The 21,162-nt window shown below is 27.0% G+C and overlaps 7 non-coding genes across 7 annotated transcripts; all 7 read right to left on the bottom strand.

Moving 5' to 3' along the window:
* Positions 1 to 75: 75 nt before the first annotated feature.
* NCU15744 lies at positions 76 to 1,868 on the bottom strand. Its single transcript, XR_898055.1, has one exon. It is a non-coding gene; the product is annotated as an 18S ribosomal RNA (ribosomal RNA).
* Positions 1,869 to 5,224: 3,356 nt separating this feature from the next.
* NCU15743 lies at positions 5,225 to 8,540 on the bottom strand. The gene has a single exon (XR_898054.1). It is a non-coding gene; the product is annotated as a 28S ribosomal RNA (ribosomal RNA).
* Positions 8,541 to 8,557: 17 nt separating this feature from the next.
* On the bottom strand, positions 8,558 to 8,711 carry NCU17337. The gene has a single exon (XR_898053.1). It is a non-coding gene; the product is annotated as a 5.8S ribosomal RNA (ribosomal RNA).
* Positions 8,712 to 8,936: 225 nt separating this feature from the next.
* NCU15741 lies at positions 8,937 to 10,697 on the bottom strand. The gene has a single exon (XR_898052.1). It is a non-coding gene; the product is annotated as an 18S ribosomal RNA (ribosomal RNA).
* A 3,362-nt stretch (positions 10,698 to 14,059) lies between these two features.
* Positions 14,060 to 17,369, bottom strand: NCU15740. The gene has a single exon (XR_898051.1). It is a non-coding gene; the product is annotated as a 28S ribosomal RNA (ribosomal RNA).
* Positions 17,370 to 17,386: 17 nt separating this feature from the next.
* On the bottom strand, positions 17,387 to 17,540 carry NCU17334. The gene has a single exon (XR_898050.1). It is a non-coding gene; the product is annotated as a 5.8S ribosomal RNA (ribosomal RNA).
* Positions 17,541 to 17,746: 206 nt separating this feature from the next.
* Positions 17,747 to 19,526, bottom strand: NCU15739. The gene has a single exon (XR_898049.1). It is a non-coding gene; the product is annotated as an 18S ribosomal RNA (ribosomal RNA).
* Between the last annotated feature and the right edge of the window lie 1,636 nt (positions 19,527 to 21,162).

Here is a 21,162-nt window from a genome sequence, read left to right as displayed (position 1 = left end):
CTTTTCCGGACTACTAATACCAAAATAACTATATAAGTAAAATTTACAATAATTTGTAAGAGTTTTATAATTCTATAATAATCCTTCCGCTAGTTTACTAATAGAGACTTTATTATAACTTTTACTTCTTTTAAATAACTAAATTTAAATAGTTTTCCGGCCTTAGGTAGTTGTTACCGACCTCCTTAAACCAATCTAGAAGCTTTATTAAATTATTTAATTAGTAGTAGCAACGGGCGGTATATATAAAGAGTAGGGACGTAATTAATATAAGCTGATAATTTATATTTATTAGGGATTCTTCGTTGAAGAGTAATAATTATAATACTTTATTCCTAATATAATATAATTTAATAAGATTACCCGAACCTTCCGGCTAAAGGAATATTCGTTAGCTATATTAGTATAGCGTATATACGGCCTAGAATATCTAAGGGCATTATAGACCTATTATTACCTTAAATTTCTATTAATTTAAGCCGATAGTCTTTTTAAGAAGTTAGTATATTACTAAAGTAATACAGGCTATTTAATAAATTAAAGTCTTGTTCGTTATTATAATTAAGTAAATAAATTACTCTATTAACTAAGAACGGTTATATACTACTACCTACGAAATTAAAAAAGAGTTTTCAATTTATTAATTTTTATTATATTTAAACTTAGTAAGTTTCCTTATATTAAATCAAATTAAACCGCAGGCTCTACCCCTAGTAGTACCCTTTTATTAATTTTTTTAAGTTTCAACCTTACAACTATATTCCCCTAAGAGTCTAAATATTTTAATTTATTGTAAAGTGCCGAACGGATTAAAAAATAATATTATCCAATTTCTAATTAGTATAATTTATAATTAAGACTACAACGGTATTTAATTGTCTTCGATCCCCTAACTTTCGTTCCTAATTAATAAAAACATCCTTAGTAAATACTTTTATAATAATTAGTCTTTAATAAATCTAAGAATTTTACTTCTAATAATTGAATATTAATACCCCCAACTATCCCTATTAATTATTATAGCGGTCTTAGAAACTAATAAAATAGAATTACACATCCTATTCTATTATTCTATATTAGTATATTCGAGTATAGGCCTTCTTTAAGCGATCTAATTTATTTATAGTAAAAGTCCTAATTCCTTAATATACCTAGTAAAGAGTATGCAGTTCTTTAGGAAAAAAGGCCCAACCTAGTTAATATACGTAATAAGGCGGACCGACAGACCGAGTTTAAGGTTTAATTACGAGCTTTTTAATTTTAATAATTTTAATATACATTATTAAAGCTAGAATTACTGCGGCTGCTGGTACTAGACTTGCCCTCTAATTATTCTTCGTTAAGGGATTTAAATTATATTTATTCTAATTATAAGACCTAAAAGAGCCTTATATTAGTATTTATTATTACTACCTCCCCGTATCGGGATTAAATAATTTATATATTTACTACCTTCCTTAAATATAGTAGCCGTTTCTCAAACTCCTTCTCCAGGGTCGAGCCCTAATCCTCTATTACCCGTTATTACTATAGTTAACTAAAACCTAGCCGTCGAAAGTTAATAGGGTAGAAATTTAAATGAATTATCGCTAGCGTAAGGCTATATAATTCGAGAAGTTATTATAAATTACTAGTTAGCCCCGAAGGGCATTAGTTTTTAATTTAATAAATATACCCCTTCCGAAATTAGGGTTTTTAATATATATTAGCTCTAGAATTACTACGGTTATCTATATAGTAAAGTACTATTAAATAAACTATAATTAATTTAATAAACTATTCGCAATTTCGCGGTTTAATTACTTAAATTTAAATATATATAGCTTAATTTTTAAAATAAATATATAACTACTAATAGAATTAACTAAATAACTATCGTACACTTAGAAAGGCTAACTATTCGTAAGTAAGCGGAAGAATTTATAAAATTATAAAGGTAGGCGGTTCGAAACTCGTACAACAAGGCCGAACTTACTTCGAAATATATATTTACTTTCCTTTCTTAAATTCCTTAAAATATAATCGGTAGGAAGACAAGAGAGTATAAAGCGCCTCTCGTATACCGCTTATATATTCTAAAAGGAGGCCTAATATAGAAGGTTCTACCCGAAGGCTTCCTTAATTAATTAGTACCCCCGGCGGTTTATAAATAAATTTAATTAGCAATTAATTATTTATAAAGCCTACCCTTCGGTACTTATAGGGTATTTCCTAGCATTTATAAAATCTTCTTAAATATTACCTAGTAAAAATAAAGCCCTTATTAGAATAGTATTAAGGTAGTTCGTATTATTAATATTAATTCTCCAATAAATTGTAAGGAACTACGTAATAATAACGCTCTATAAATTGGAATTTAATTTCCTTTGTAGGTTACTACAGGAAGGTACCTAAGCTATAAACTAAAGTAGCCCTCCTATAAAAAGCTTCTAAATAGAGTAAACCCTATATATTTTTATTTATATTTATAAGAAGGAACCGGAAGTAAGGATAACTAAATAATCTTATTATTTACTTTTTTTTATTACTTTCCGCCGCTCCTTCTTATATACCCTCTAACTTCGAATTTAGGGATAGTACAGCCCGACGGTCTAAACTACAACTTTTTAATTCTTATAAAATTCCCTAGTATAGGAAATTTTAAAAATCGATTTATAATTACTTAATTACTTAATTAGGTCGTACCTTCTTAGGAATCTTATTTTAAATTTATAAAAACTATATTTTCTTTATTAAATTAATTGTATTTTCCTTATTTACCCGGTTATTCCTACCTACTTTATATTTAATAAATATTACCCGCCTACTACTTTTTTCTTTTTAATTTTAATCTTACTTTTTTTATATAAGTCTATTGTACTTACTTTATAATTCTTACCTACTTTATACTTAATAAGTACTACCTATTTGTAATTTTCCTTTTTAAAACTTCGGCTTCTAAAGGTCGATTACACCTTCTTTATTTACCTAATTATTCTTACTTACCTTATATTTAATAAGTACTACCTTTTATTACTTTTCCTTCTTCTACCTTTTTAATTTTAATTACGCCTTTCTTATATAAAATAAATATACTTACCTTATAGCGTTTATTCAAATTATATTTCTATTAAATAAAAAATTAATTACTTTTTATTTTCCTTAATATAATTTATAATATTTTATAATTATATTAAAAGTATTTATATTACTTTTATTTTTTTCTTTTTATATTTACTAATTCAACCTTCTTTATTAATATATTAACTTCAATATATCCTCCCTACTTATATAATTAAAATTACTTAATATTTTACTTATTTTATTAACTATTTATACCCTTTAAATTCTATTACCCTTCTTCTTCTATTACTTTTAAAATTTCTTTTTTTTTTTTCTTTTTTTCTTCTTTTTCTTCTTTCCTACTATCAATTATTTACCTACCCTTCCCTAATAATTCATTTAAAACTATATAGGTTCTAATTGATCGATTTAGTTGCCTCCGAATACCTTCTTCTTCCTATATTTATAAAAAAAACCTCTACCCTTATTATAATCCGGCTCCTACTATTTTAAAAGTATTTATTTACTTTATAAACGCCCTTACTTAATAAAAATTTAGAGGTAGAATAAGAAGACGAAAAGAAAAATAAAAAGAAAAAGAAAGGAAGAAGTTTACTAAGGGGGTAAGATATTATAAAAGTAAAAAGGTAGAAGGAAAGTAAGAAAAATATATATAAAAAAAAAAAAAAAAAAAAAAAAAAAAAAAAAAAAAAAAAAAAAATAAAGAAAAGAAGAATAAGAACCTTCTTTATTTTATTTATATATTAATCATATTACTTTTTTATCCTTATATAAATATAATATAAAAGAAGGGAACGGAGGGGGGTTTGGAAGTATAAGGAAAGAAATATTAAGAGAGGAAAGCCCTAAAAAGAGGTTAAAAGTTAAAAAGAAAAAAGAAAAAGGAAGAGAAAAGAAAAAAAGGATTAAAACGAAGGAAGATGGAGAGGAAAGGAAAGGGAGGAGGAAGAATAATAAAGAGGATAAAAATAGGAAGAAGAAAGAGGGAGGAGAAAAAGAAGAAAGAAAAAAAATAAATAAATAAAAAAGGAAAAGAAAAAGAAGAAAGAAATTTTCGCTCCCCCCCTAAAAATTAAACTATTCCTAGCCTAAATAGCCTACTTACCGCCTCGCTTACCTAGAAATTAAAAAGATAGCCTCCCCCTTTATACCTTTATTTTATATAAAAATACAATCCTATATAACCTTTTCCTACCTACCTTACTACGTCTTCTAATAAAAAGGTTATAAATACCTTTATTTAATTATATAGCTTCTTTATTTATTTACCCCCTCCTACTACTACCCTACCCTTTCCTTTAATAAGCCCCTCCTAATAGGAGTTGGAAAGTAATCTTTTAGCCCCCTTAAGCCTCTTGGTCCTTTTTACTTACCCTATATAGGCCTTTGCCCTTACCTTCCTAATATAGTTACTATCTATATAAAAATTCTATACTTAGATGCGCCTACCTACCCTATATATTTAACCTACCCGGACGCACTTACTTACCCTCTCTTTTTTATATTACTTTATATAATTTAAATACATTTATTTACCCAGCGCTATACCTAATCCGGTTATAAATATATTTATTTATTTAGAATTATAAATTTATTTAAAAATTATTTACTTATCCGATTGTTCTTACTCCGCCGCCGCTTAGTTGGTTGCTTTTATTTACCCTACTTACTATAATTATTAAGACTTATAAAGGCCCGGCCCGGCTGTGCCTATATATATTACGCCGGTTAACGCTTCTTTAAGTATATACTATATATAGCTATTAAGCCTTCTATAAGTTGGCTATTAGTACGGTAGACCCTTTATACCCGGCCCGCCTACACCCTTAAAGTAATGTTATTTAAACCTAAGAGATATTGAACTTAACTAAGTCCCTTTCTTATCCCTATTTACCCTATATTTTCCCTCCGGCAAAACGCTTTCGCCCTCTCGGGCTCTAGTAATTAAATTTCGGGGGGACCCCTTAGTAAATGCCCGCTTATTAAGCGGACCCTTCTATTAGGAAATTTAGACGAAGGAGGGCTTACTTTTAGTAGATTGTAATAATAAAGTTATTTTACTATTTATAGGACCCTTTTGTATATTTAAATTGTTTATAAAGGATTTGATCTAGTGCGTATTAAAATTATAATATACGAATTACTGTTAGTTACTTTAAGGTTAATGGAGGAATTGCCTATTAAAATATAAAGCTAGAGCCTATTTTTATATATTTATAATATATTAGAAGTATTATTATATTCTAATATAGATTTTAATTTAGAGGCGTTTAATTATTATCTAATAAATAGTAGTGTTATAGTACTACTTAATTGGATAACTATAAAAACTAATTATTTAAATAAGCGGTTCCTCTTATATTAAGTTTAATTACTATTATAATAAAGTTATTAGTAAGGTAAAATTAATTTATTTTACAATAGTCTAAACCTAATTTACGTTCCCTATTAATAGGTAAACAATCTAACGCTTACCGAATTCTACTTCGGTATAATAGGAAGAGCCGATATCGAAGGATTAAAAAGTAATATTGCTATAAATATTTGGCTACTATAAACTAATTATCCTTATAGTAACTTTTTTAATACCTTTAACTTTAAATTTCGAGGGACTAAAGGATCGATAGGCTATACTTTTATAGTTTGTATTTATATTAAAAATTAAAATTAAAGGGACTTTTACCCTTTTATTCTATTAGAGATTTCTATTCTCTATAAGCCCCCTTTAAAATACTTATATTATAATTTAATAAATATACCGCCCTAATTAAATTCCCTACTTAATAATATTTTTAACCCGGGTTGGCCCGCGAAGGACCTTAAAACTAGAAATTGGACGAAAATCCAGCCCCGTTTAATTAAATAAATAAAAAAATAATAGGAATAATAGTATTTTACTAGCGTTGAAGCTCTTACCTATTCTATACCTCCTATATCTTTTTATAATATTAAATTAGAATTAAATTTAATAAGGTCTTCTTTCCCCGCTAATTCTACTAAGCCCGTTCCTTTAGTTATAGTTTCGCTAAATAGTAGATAGGGATAGTAGGAATTTCATTAATTTATTTATATACGTTACTAATTAAATAATGAAGTATTTGGTTACTTTAAGAGAATTATAATTACTCCCGCTGTTTATTTGTATTTAATTAAATTTCTTTATTTTAATATTTAGAATATTAAATAGAAATTATATTATATTAATACTACTTTTTAGCTATTGTAATACTATATTTTAATTAGATAGTTAGATTCCCCTTATTTGTACTAATTCTAAGTTAGTTATTAAATGTATACCGGATAATTAAAGTCTATTAAAGGCTTTTATACCCGGATATTAAAAGCCGTTGGCCGGTTGCCCGGCTAGTAGTAATCTACTTCTAAGGCGTTTACCTAAAGCCCGACGTACCTAACCCTTAGAATTAATCCTTTTCCTAAAATTACAAATCTATTTTACCAACTTCCCTTATTTATATTATTCTATTAATTAGAAGCTATTTACTTTAGAGACCTATTATAGTTATAAGTATAACCTAATATAAGAATTATTCCCTCTTATGGATTTTTAAGGGATATTAAGAGTATATTGGACTTAATAGAAGTATTAGGCTCTTCCGGCTATTAAATCCTATTTTTAAACAAACTATTTTTAAAATAATAAATTATTAAAAAGAAAAAAGAATTTTACCCGGGGCCCCCACTATTATTTTTATATTTAATTACGTTACTATATAAAACCTATATTTAGGTACTAAAATATTAACCGGCTTCCCTTTCGCTATATAGGGTATAAATACCCCTTTAAAACGGAATTTCCCTATAGCTTAGGATTAATTAACTTATATCTAATTACTATTTATATAGAACCTTTCCCTACTTTAATCCTTCAAATTCTTATTAAAGTATTTACTACTACTACTAAAATTTATACTAAAGGCCGTTCGACCCAGGCTTACGCCCTAAGCTTCGTTACTAACCTCTACGGCTGCCTACTCCTTAGGGCATTATTTCTACTCTAAAGGCAGGGTATAAGTAGGACGTTTAAATACTATTTATTTTTAAAGCTAATATATTCGGTAAGTAAATTATTATATAATCCTTAATAAATTCCAACTTTTATAACTACCGTCCTACTATTAAAATATATTAATACCTTTTATAGTATTTAATAAGCATTTACTCTAATACTTTAACCCTACGTTCGGTTTATTCCGTATTACTAATTTTACTTACTAAAAATAATTTATTAATATTAGTATATTTAAATACCTATATTCAATTAAATAATAAGGGTTTCTTATATATTTAAAGTTTAAGAATAGATAAAGGCTAAAAAGCGCCCCTAAGTCCCTAATCATTCGCTTTACTTTATAAAATTAAAGAATAATACTACTATCCTAAGGGAAACTTTAATAATAATTAGCTACTAAATAATTCGATTAGTCTTTCGCCCCTATATTTAAATTTAATAATCGATTTGTACGTTAGAACCGCTACGAACTTCTACTAGAATTTCCTCTAACTTTACCCTATTTAAATATAGTTCATTATCTTTCGGGTCTAAGGTTTAATACTCTTATTTAAATCTATCCAAATATATTAAAATTAATCAATAATATACCGAAGCTCTTACTTATATTCACTTTCATTATATATATAAGTTTTATACTTAAATACTTATATAAAACCTTAATTCTTTAATTTATATTTTAAAATAGGTCGTTAATAACTATTATACTAGTATCCTTATAAATACATAAACCTCGGTCCCGGCGAGGGTATTACACCCAGGGTTATAATACTCCCGGAGGAGCTATATTCCCTAGACCTTTATCCCCCTACTAAAACCAATATTAGCCTAAACTATCCTAAATATATTAATAAAAATACCGAATAATCGGAATAATATAAATTTAATTACAAACACTTCCCTTTTAATAATTTTATATACTATTTAACCCTCTTTTTAAAGTACTTTTCATTTTTTAATTACTCTATTTATATACTATTAATCTCTAGTTGGTATTTAACTTTAAAAGAAATTTACTTCCTATTTTAAATAATATTCCTAAATTACTTAATTCATTGAAGGAACTTTATATTAAATTAGTATTCAACTATATAGAGCTCTTACCCTCTATAGCGCCCTGTTTTAAAGGACTTAGAAGGTACTTTACTAAAAGCTTCCTCTATAAATTATAATTCGGACCGAAGTTAAATTTTAAATTTAAATTATTACTACTTCACTCGCTATTATTAGGGTAATCCTTATTAGTTTCTTTTCCTCTACTTATTAATATATTTAAGTTTAATAGGTATTCCTACTTAATCCGAAGTCAATTTTAGAAATAAAGGGTTTTACAATAAGAACCCGCTATATAATTATAGCAATATAGAATTACTATACTCGGTATAATTAGCGAGCCCGCTATTAATTTTAAGGAACTACAAATAACCGTAGATCCCTAATATAAATAGAGTTTAATAATTAAAATAATGTTCAAATAGGTATATTCGCTAGAATATTAACGAATATAATATACGTTTAAAAATTCAATAATTTATTAAATTTTATAATTTATATTACTTATTATATTTCGCTATATTCTTTATCGATATTAGAATTAAGAGATCCGTTATTGAAAGTTTTAATTTATTTAAAAGTTTATTTAAAGAGATATAAAATATTAAGAGTTTAATTTCGGTACTCCGGCGGGCAGCTTCTTACGAATAGGAGATTCGAGGATCTAGGAGGGTCCGAAGGCCTTTCTAGACCGCTAATACTAAAGTAATTATATAAGTAAAATTTACAATAATTTATAGGAGTTTTACAATTTTATAATAATCCTTCTACTAATTTATTAACGGAGATTTTATTACAACTTTTACTTCTTTTAAATAACCGAATTTAAATAACTTTCCGGCCTTAAGTAGTCGTTACCGACCTTCCTAGGCTAATTTAGAAGCCTTACTAAACTATTTAATTAATAATAGCGACGGGCGGTATATATAAAGGGTAGGGATATAATTAACGTAAACTAATAATTTATATTTACTAAAGATTCTTCATTGAAAAATAATAATTATAATACTCTATTTCTAATATAATACAATTTAATAAAATTACCCGGACCTTCCGGCTAAGGGAGTACTCGCTAATTATATTAATATAGCGTACGTACGGCCTAGAATATTTAAGGGTATTATAAACCTATTATTACTTTAAACTTCTATTAATTTAAACCGATAATCCCTTTAAAAAACTAGTGTACTACTAAAATAATATAGGCTATTTAGTAAATTAAAGTCTCGTTCGTTATTGTAATTAAATAAATAAATCACTTTATTAATTAAGAACAGCTATATACTACTACCTACGAAATTAAGAAAGAGCTCTCAATTTATTAATCCTTATTATATTTAAATTTAGTAAATTTCTCTGTATTAAATTAAATTAAATTGTAGGCTCTACCCCTAGTAGTACCCTTCTATTAATTTCTTTAAATTTTAGCCTTATAATTATATTCCCTTAAGAGCCTAAATATTTTAATTTATTGTAAAGTGTTAAACGGGTCAAAAAATAACACCGTCCGATCCTTAATCGGTATAATTTATAATTAAAACTATAATAATATCTAATTATCTTCAATCCCCTAACTTTCGTTCCTAATTAATAAAAATATCCTTAGTAAATACTTTTATAATAGTTAATCTTTAATAAATTTAAGAATTTTACCTCTAATAATTAAATATTAATACCCCCGACTATTCTTATTAATTATTACAATAGTCCTAAAAATTAATAAAATAGAACTATACATTCTATTCTATTATTCTATACTAATATATTCGAATATAGGCCTTCTTTAAACAATCTAATTTATTTATAATAAAAATCCTAATTCCCCAATACACTTAGTAAAGGGTATACGGTTCTCTAGGAAAAAAGGCCCGACCTAATTAGTATATGCAGTAAAGCGGACCGACGGGCCGAGCCCAAGGTTTAATTACGAGCTTTTTAACTTTAATAATTTTAATATACGCTATTAGAATTGGAATTACTATAGTTACTAATACTAAACTTACCCTCTAATTATTCTTCGTTAAGGGATTTAAATTATACTTATTCTAATTACAAGACCTAAAAGAGCCCTATATTAATATTTATTATTACTACCTCCCTATATTAAAATTGGGTAATTTATACGCCTACTACCTTCCTTAAATATAATAGCTATTTCTTAAACTCCTTCTCCAGGGTTGAGCCCTAACCCTCCGTTACCTATTATTACTATAATTAACTAAAACCTAACCGTTGAAAATTAATAGGGTAGAAATTTAAATAAACTATCGCTAATATAAAGTTATATAATTCGAAAAGTTATTATAAATTACTAATTAACTTCGAAGGGTATTAGTTTTTAATCTAATAAATATACCCCTTCCGAAATCAAGGTTTTTAACATATATTAATTCTAGAATTACTACAGTTATTTATATAGTAAGGTACTATTAAATAAACTATAACTAATTTAATAAACTATTTATAATTTTACAGTTTAATTACTTAAATTTAAATATATATAATTTAATCTTTAAAATAAATATATAACTATTAACAAAATTAATTAAGTAACTATCGTACGCTTAAAAAGGTTAACCGCTCATAAGCGAATAAAAGAATTTATAAAATTATAAAGGTAGGCAGTCCGAAGCTTATATAGCAAGGCCGAATTTACCTTAAAATATATATTTACTTTCCCCTCCTAAATTCCCTAGAGCGTAGTCAATAGGAGGATAGGAAAGCGTAGAACGCTTCTCGTATACCGCCTATACACTCTAAGAGGAGGCCTAATATAGAAAGTTCTACCTAAAGGTTTCTCTAACTAACCAATACCCCTAGCAATTTATAAATAAATTTAACCAACGGCCAATTATCTATAAAACCCACCCCTCAACGCTTATAGGGTATTCCCTAACACCTACAAGATCTTCTCAAATATTATCTAGTAGAAGTAAAACCCTTATTAAAATAATATTAAAATAGTTCGTACTATTAATATTAATTCCCTAATAAATTATAAAAAACTATGTAATAATAATACTCTATAAACTAGAACTTAATTTCCTTTATAAATTACTATAAGAAAGTACCTAAATTATAAACTAGAATAACCCTCCCGTAAAAGGCTTCTAAATAAAATAAACCCTATATATCCTTACCTATATTTATAAAAGGGAGCTAGAAATAAGGACAACTAAATAATTTTACTACTTACTCTTTCCTATTATTCTCCGCCGCTCCTTCTTATATACCCTCCAACCTTAAATTTAAAAATAGTATAACCTAACGGTCTAAACCACAATTTTTCAACTCCTACAAAATTCCCTAATATAGGAAATTTTAAAAATCGATTTATAGCTACCTAACTACCCAACTAAATTATACTTTCTTAAAAATCTTATTCTAAATTTATAAAGACTATACCTTCCTTATTAAATTAATTACACCTTCCTTACTTACCCAATTATTCCTATTTACCCTACATTCAATAAGTACTACCCGCCTACTACTTTTTTCTTTTCAACTTTAATCTTACCTTTCTTATACAAACCCATCGTATTTACCCTATAATTCTTACCTACCCTATATTTAATAAATACTACCTACTCGCAATTTTCCTTTTTAAAACTTCGGCTTCCAAAGGTCAATTACACCTTCCTTACCTACCCAATCATTCTTACCTACCCTATACTCAATAAGTACCACCCTTTACTACCTTTCCCTCTTCTACTTTTTTAACTTCGGCCGCGCCTTTTTTATATAAAGTAAACGTACTTACCCTACAACATCCACTCAAACTACGTTTCTACTAAGTAAAAAACTAATTACTTTTTATCTTCCTTAATATAATTTATAATATTTTATAACTATATTAAAAATATTTATATTATTTTTATTTTTTTCTTTTTACATTTACCAATTCAACCTTCTTTATTAATATACTAACCTCAATATATCCTCCCTACCTATATAACCAAAACCACCTAACACCTTACTTACTCTACTAACTATTTATACCCCCTAAATTCTACTACCCTTCTTCTTCTACTACTTTTAAAATTTCTTTTTTTTTTTTCTTTTTTTCTTCTTTTTCTTCTTTCCTACTATCAATTATTTACCTACCCTTCCCTAACAATTCATTCAAAACCGTATAAATTCTAATTAATCGATTTAATCGCCTCCAAATACCTTCTTCTTCCTATATTTATAAAAAAAACCTCTACCCTTATTATAATCCGGCTCTTACTACTCTAAAAGTATTTATTTACTTTATAAACGCCCTTACTTAATAAAAATTTAGAAATAGAATAAAAGGACGAAAAGAAGAATAAAAAAAAAAAGAAAGGAAGAAGCTTACTAAGGGGGCAAGACATTACAAAAGTAAAAAGGTAGAAGGAAAGTAAGAAAAATATATATAAAAAAAAAAAAAAAAAAAAAAAAAAAAAAAAAAAAAAAAAAAAAAAACAAAGAAAAGAAGAATAAGAACCTTCTTTATTTTATTTATATATTAATTATATTACTTTTTTATCCTTATATAGATATAATATAAAAGAAGGGAATAGAGGGGGGTTTGGAGGTATAAGGAAAGAAATATTAAAAGAGGAAAGCCTTAAAAAGAAGTTAAAAGCTAAAAAGAAAAAAGAAAAAGGAAGAGAAAAGAAAAAAAGGACTAAAACGAAGGAAGACGGAGAGGAAAGGAAAGGGAGGAGGAAGAGTAATAAAGAAGATAAAAGTAGGAAAAAAAAAGAGGGAGGAGAAAAAGAAGAAAGAAAAAAAATAAATAAATAAAAAAGGAAAAGAAAAAGAAGAAAGAAATTTTTGTTCCCCCCCTAAAAACTAAACTATTCCTAACCTAAATAGCCTACTTACTACTTCACTTACCTAAAAATTAAAAAAATAACCTCCCCCTTTATACCTTTACCTTACGTAAAAATATAATCCCGTATAACCTTTTCTTACTTACCCTACTATATTTTCTAATAAAAAGGCTATAAATACCTTTACTTAACTATATAACTTCTTTATTTACTTACCCCCTCCTACTACTACCCTACCCTTTCCTTTAATAAACCCCTCCTAATAGGAATTAAAAAATAACTCTTTAACCCCCTTAAACTTTTTAATCCTTCTTACCTACCCTACACAAACCCTCGCCCTTACCTTCCTAATATAACTACTATCTATATAAAAATTCTATACCTAAATATATTTACCTACCCTATATACCTAACCCGCCCGGACGTACTTACCTACCCTTTCTTCTCTATACTACCTTATACAATTTAAACGTACTTACCTACTTAACGCTATACCCAATCCAATTATAAATATATTTACTTATCCAAAACTATAAATTTACTTAAAAATTACTCACCTACCTAATCGCTCCTACCCCGCCGCCGCTCAATCGATCGCTCTTACCTACCTTACCTACTATAATTACTAAAACTTATAAAGGCCCAGCCTAACCGTACCCGCATATACTATACTAATCAATACTTCCCCAAATATATACTATATATAGCTACTAAACCTTCTACAAATTAACTACTAATATAATAAACCCCTTATACCTAGCCCGCCCGCGCCCCTAGGATAATATCGTCCAAACCCAGGAAATACTAAATTTAACTAAATCCCCTTCCTATCCCTACTTACTCTACACTTTCCTTCCAATAAAGCGCTTTCGCCCTTTTGGGCTCTAATAACTAAATTTTAAAAAGACCCTCTAATAAATACCTATTTATTAGACGGACCCTTTTATTAGGAAATTTAAGCGAAGGAGGGCTTACCCTTAATAAATTGTAATAATAAGACTATTCTACTATTTATAGGACCCTTTCGTATATTTAAATCGTTTATAAAGAATTTAATCTAACGTATATTAAAATTATAATACGCGAATTACCGTTAACTACTTTAAAGCCAATAGAGGAATTACTTATTAAAATACAAGGCCGGAACTTATTCTTATATATTTATAATATACTAAAAGTATTATCGTATTCTAATATAAATTCTAACTTAGAAGCGTTTAACTATTATCTAATAAATAGTAGTATTACAATACTATCCGGTCGGACAACCGCAAAAACCAATTATCTAAATAAACGGTTCCTCTTATATTAAATTTAATTACTATTATAATAAGGTTATTAATAGAATAAAACTAACCTATCTTACAATAATCTAAACCTAATTTACATTCCCTATTAATAGGTAAATAATTTAACACTTACTGAATTCTATTTTAATATAATAGGAAGAACCGATATTAAAGGATTAAAAAGTAATATCGCTATAAATACTTAACTACTACAAGTTAATTATCCCTATAGTAACTTTTTTAATACCTTTAGCCTTAAATTTCGAGGGACTAAAGGATCGATAAGCTACACTTTTATAATTTATATTTATACTAAAAATTAAAATCAAAGGGATTTTTACCCTTTTATTCTATTAGAGATTTCTATTCTCTATAAGCCCCCCTTAGGATACTTATATTATAATTTAATAAATATATTACCCTAACTAAACTCCCTACCTAATAATATCTTTAATTTAGATTGGCCTGCGAAGGACCTTAAAATTAGAAGTTAGACGAAAATCTAGCCCCGCTTAATTAAATAAATAAAAAAATAATAGGAATAGTAGTATTTCACTAGCGCTAAAGTTCCTACCTATTCTACACCTCCTATATTTTTTTATAATATTAAACTAAAGTTAAGTTCAATAGGGTCTTCTTTCCCTACTAATTCTACCAAACCTATTCCCTTAATTATAATTTCACTAAATAGTAAATAGGAATAATAGGAATCTTATTAATTTATTTATATACGTTACTAATTAAATAATAAAGTATTTAGTTACCTTAAGAGAATTATAGTTACTCCCGCTATTTACCCGCATTTAATTAAATTTCTTTATTTTAATATTCAGAATACTAAATAAAAATCATATTATATTAATACTACTTTCTAACTATTATAATACTATATTTTAATTAAATAATTAAATTCCCCTTATCCGTATTAATTCTAAATTAATTATTAAACGTACGCCGGACGACCGAAGTCTATTAAAGGCTTCTATACCCGGATATTAAAAGCCGCCAGCTAATTACCCAATTAGTAGCGATCTACTCTTAGGGCATCTACCTAAAGCCCAACGTACCTAACCCTTAGAGCTAATCCTTTTCCTAAAATTATAAATCTATTTTACTAATTTCCCTTATTTATATTATTCTATTAACTAGAAGCTATTTACCTTAAAGACCTACTACAATTATAAGTACGACTTAGCGTAAGAATTATTCCCTCCCACGGATTTTTAAGGGACGTCGAGAATATACCGGACCCAATAGAAGTATTAGACTCTTCCAGCTATTAAACCCTATCTCTAAACAAACTATTTTTAAAGTAATAAATTATTAAAAAAAAAAGAGAATTCTACCCGGGGCCCCTACTATTATCTCCACATTCAATTACGTTACTACGCAAAACCTATATCCAAGTGCCGGAATATTAACCGGCTTCCCTTTCGCTATATAAAATACAAATACCCCTTTAAAATAGAACTTCCCTATAATTTAAAATTAATTAACCTATATCCAACTACTATTTATATAAAACCTTTCCCTACTTCGGTCCTTCAAATTCTTATTAAAGTATTTACTACTACTACTAAAATCTATACTAAAGGCCGTTCAACCTAAATTTACGCCCTAAATTTCATTACTAACCTCTATAACCGCCTACTCCTTAAAGTATTATTTCTACCCTAAGAGCGGGGTATAGGTAGGACGCTTAAACGCTATCTATTTTTAGGGCTAATATATTCGGTAAGTAAATTATTATACAATCCTTAGTAAATTCCAACTTCTATAACTACCGTCCTATTATTAAAATATACTAACGCTTTTTATAATATCTAATAAACGTCCACTCTAACACCTTAACCTTACATTCGGTTTATTCTATATCGCTAATTCTACTTACTAAAAATAGCCTACTAATATTAGTATATTCGAATACCCACATTCAATTAAATAATAAAGGCTTCTTATATATTTAAAGTTTAAAAATAAATAAAGGCTAAAAAGCGCCCCCAAGTCCCTAATTATTCGCTTTACCTTATAAAATTAAAGAATAATACTACTATTCTAAAGGAAACTTCAGCAATAACCAACTACTAAATAATTCAATTAATCTTTCGCCCTTATACTTAAATTTAATAATCAATTTATATATTAAAACCGTTACGAACCTCTACCAAAATTTCCTCTAATTTCACCCTATTTAAATATAATTCACTATCTTTCGGGTCCAAAGTTTAATACTCTTATTTAAATCTATCCAAATATATCAAAATCGGTTAATAATACGCCGAAACTCTCACTTATATTCACTTTCATTACGTATATAGGTTTTACACCTAAATACTCGTACAAAACCTTAATTCCTTAATCCGTATTTCAAAACAAATTATTAATAATTATTATACTAATATCCTTACAAATATACGAACTTTAATCCCGGCGAGGGTATTATACCTAGGACTATAATATTCCTAGAGGAACTATATTCCCCAGACCTTTATCCCCCTACCAAAACCGATACTAACTTAAATTATCCTAAATATACTAATAAGAATACCGAATAATCGGAATGGCGTAAATCTAATTATAAACGCTTCCCTTTTAATAATTTTATATACTATTTAACCCTCTTTTTAAAATACTTTTCATTTTTTAATTACTCTACTTATATACTATTAATCTCTAGTTAGTATTTAGTTTTAAAAGAAATTTACCTCCTATTTTAAATAATATTCCTAAACTACTTAATTCATCAAAGGAACTTTATATTAAATTAGTATCTAACTATATAAAGTTCTTACCCTCTATAGCGCCCCGTTCTAAGGGACTCAGAAGGTACTTTACTAAAAGCTTCCTCTATAAATTACAATTCGGATTAAAGCTAAATTTCAAATTTAAATTATTACCATTTTATTCACCGTTATTAAGGCAATCCCTATTAATTTCTTTTCCTCCATTTATTAATATATTTAAATTTAATAGGTATTCCTACCTAATCCGAGGTTAACCTTAGAAATAAAGGGTTTTATAGTAAAAACCCGCTATATAATTATAATAATATAGAATTACTATACTCAATATAATTAGCAAGCCCGCTACTAATTTTAAAGGACTACGGACAACCACGGATCCCTAATATAAATAGAGTTTAATAATTAAAATAATATTCGAACAAATATATTCACTAAAATATTAATAAATATAATATATATTTAAAGATTTAATAATTTACTAAATTCTATAATTTATATTATTTATTGTATTTCGCTATATTCTTTATTAATACCAAAACTAAGAAATCTATTATTAAAAGTTTTAACTTATTTAAAAATTTACTTAAAGAGATATAAAATATCAAAAATTTAATTTCGGCACTCTAACGGGCAACTTCCTGCGAATAGGAGACCTAAGGATCCAGGAAGGCCCGAAGGCTTTTCCGGACTACTAGCGCTAAAGTAACTATATAAATAAAATTTATAATAGTTTATAAGAGTTTTACAACTCTATAATAATCCTTCTATTAATTTATTAATAAAAACCTTATTACAACTTTTACTTCCTCTAAATAACCGAATTTAAATAACTTTCCAGCCCTAAATAATTATTACCGACCTCCTTAAATTAATCTAGAAACCTTACTAAATTATTCAATTAATAATAGCAACGGGCGGTATATATAAAAGGTAAGGACGTAATTAATATAAACTAATAATTTATATTTATTAAAAATTCTTTATTAAAAAATAATAATTATAATACTCTATCCCTAATACAATACAATTTAATAAGATTACCCGGACCTTCCAACTAAGGAAATATTCGCTAACTATATTAATATAGCGCGCATACAGCCTAAAACATCTAAGGGCATTATAAACCTATTATTACCTCAAACTTCCATCGGCTTAAACTAATAATCCCTCTAAAAAACTAATGTACTACCAAAGTAATATAAGCTATTTAGTAAATTAAAGTCTCGTTCGTTATTATAATTAAATAAACAAATTACTCTACTAATTAAAAACAGCTATATACTACTACCTACGAAATTAAAAAAGAACTCTCAATTTATTAATCCTTATTATATTTAGATTTAATAAATTTCTTTATATTAAATTAAATTAAACCGCAAACTCTACCCCTAATAGTACCCTTCTATTAATTTCTTTAAATTTCAACCTTATAACTATATTCCCCTAAGAGCCCAAATATTTTAATTTATTATAAGGTACCGAATAGGTTAAAAAATAATACCGTCCGATCCCTAATCGGTATAATTTATAATTAAAATTATAATAGTATTTAATTATCTTTAATCCCTTAACTTTCGTTCCTAATTAATAAAAACATCCTTAGTAAATACTTTCGTAATAATTAATTTTTAATAAATCTAAGAATTTTACCTTTAACAATTAAATATTAATACCCCCGACTATCCCTATTAATTATTACAGCGGTCCTAGAAACTAATAAAATAGAATTACATATCCTATTCTATTATTCTATATTAATATATTCAAATATAGGCCTTCTTTAAACAATCTAATTTATTTATAATAAAAGTCCTAATTCCCTAATATACCTAATAAAGGGTATACAGTTCTCTAAGAAAAAAGGCCCAACCCAGTCAATACACGCAATAAGGCGGACCGACGGACCGAACCTAAGGTTCAACTACAAGCTTTTTAACCTCAATAATTTTAATATATACTATTAGAACTAGAATTACTATAACTACTAATACTAAACTTACCCTCCAATTATTCCTCATTAAAAGATTTAAATTATATTTATTCTAATTACAAAATCTAAAAGAGCCCTATATTAATATTTATTATTACTACCTCCCCGTATCGGAATTAGGTAATTTATATACCTACTACCTTCCTTAAATATAATAACCGTTTCTTAAACTCCTTCTCCAAAGTCGAACCCTAACCCTCCGTTACCTATTATTACTATAACTAGCTAAAACCTAACTATCGAAAATTAATAGGGCAGAAATTTAAATAAACTATTACCAACGCAAAGCCATACAATTCGAAAAGTTATTATAAATTACTAGTTAGCCCCGAAGGGTATTAGTTTTTAATTTAATAAATACACCCCTTCCGAAATTAGAGTTTTTAATATATATTAACTCTAGAATTACTACGGTTATCTATATAGTAAAGTACTATCAAATAAACTATAACTAATTTAATAAACTATTTACAATTTTACAATTTAATTACTTAAACTTAAATATATATAACTTAATTTTTAAAACAAATATATAACTATTAATAAAATTAACTAAGTAACTATCGTACGCCTAAAAAAACTAACTACTCGCAAATAAGCAAAAGAATTTATAAAATTACAAAAGTAGGCAATCCGAAACTCGTACAACAAGGCCGAACTTACCTCGAAATATATATTTATTTTCCCCTCCTAAATTCCCTAAAATATAATTAGTAAGAAGATAGGAGAGTATAAAACGCCTCTCGCATACCGCCTATACGCCCTAAGAAAAGGCCTAATATAAAAAATTCTACCCAAAGGCTTCCCTAACTAACTAATACCCCCAGCGGCTTATAAATAAATTTAACCAATAGCTAATTATCTATAAAACCCACCCCTCGGCATTTATAGGGTATTCCCTAACGCCTATAGGATCTTCTCAAATACCACCTAATAAAAGTAAAACCTTTATTAAAATAATACTAAAATAATTTATACTATTAATATTAATTCCCTAATAAACTGTAAGGAACTATATAATAATAACGCTCTATAAACTAAAACTTAATTTCCTTTACAAATTACTATAAGAAGGTACCTAAACTATAAACTAGAATAACCCTCCTATAGAAGGCTTCTAAATAGAGTAAACCCTATATATTCTTACTTATACCTATAAAAAGGAGCCGAAAGTAAGGATAACCGAATAGTTTTACCGTTTACTCTTTCCTATTACTCTCCGCCGCTCCTTCTTATATACCCTCCAACCTCAAATCTAAGGACAATATAGCCTAACAATTTAAACTGCAACTTTTCAACTCCCGTAAAATTCCTTAATATAAGAAATTTTAAAAATTAATTTATAACTACCTAACTACCCAATTAGATCGTACTTTCTTAAAAATCTTACTCTAAATTTATAAAGACTATACCTTCCTTATTAAATTAATTACACCTTCCTTACCTACCCAATTATTCCTACCTACCCTATATTTAATAAGTACTATCCGCCTACTACTTTTTTCTTTTCAACTTTAATTTTACCTTTCTTATATAAACCTATTATACCTACTTTATAATTCTTACCTACCCTATATTTAATAAACGCTACCTACTTATAATTTTCCTTTTTAAAACTTTAGCTTCCAAAGGTTAATTACACCTTCCTTACCTACCTAATTGTTCTTACTTACCCTACACTCAATAAATACTACCCTTTATTACTTTTCCTTCTTCTACCTTTTTAACCTCGGCCGTACCTTTCTTATATAAAATAAATATATCTACCTTACAACGTTTACTTAAATTACATTTCTACTAAATAAAAAATTAACTACTTTTTATCTTCCCTAATATAATTTACAATATTTTATAACTATATTAAAAATATTTATATTATTCTTATTTTTTTCTTTTTATATTTACTAATTTAATTTTCTTTATTAATATACTAACCTCAATATATCCTCCCTACCTATACAACCAAAACCACCTAACACCCTACCTACTCTACTAACTATTTATACTCCTTAAATTCTATTACCCTTCTTCTTTTACTACTTTTAAAATTTCTTTTTTTTTTTTCTTTTTTTCTTCTTTTTCTTCTTTCCTACTATTAATTATTTACCTACCCTTCCCTAACAATTCATTCAAAACCGTATAAATTCTAATTAATCGATTTAATTACTTCCAAATACCTTCTTCTTCCTATATT

This window comes from Neurospora crassa, assembly GCF_000182925.2.
Source record: "Neurospora crassa OR74A unplaced genomic scaffold supercont12.8, whole genome shotgun sequence".
Classification (NCBI taxonomy): domain Eukaryota; kingdom Fungi; phylum Ascomycota; class Sordariomycetes; order Sordariales; family Sordariaceae; genus Neurospora; species Neurospora crassa.
This window is presented reverse-complemented; position numbering and strand designations above follow the sequence as displayed.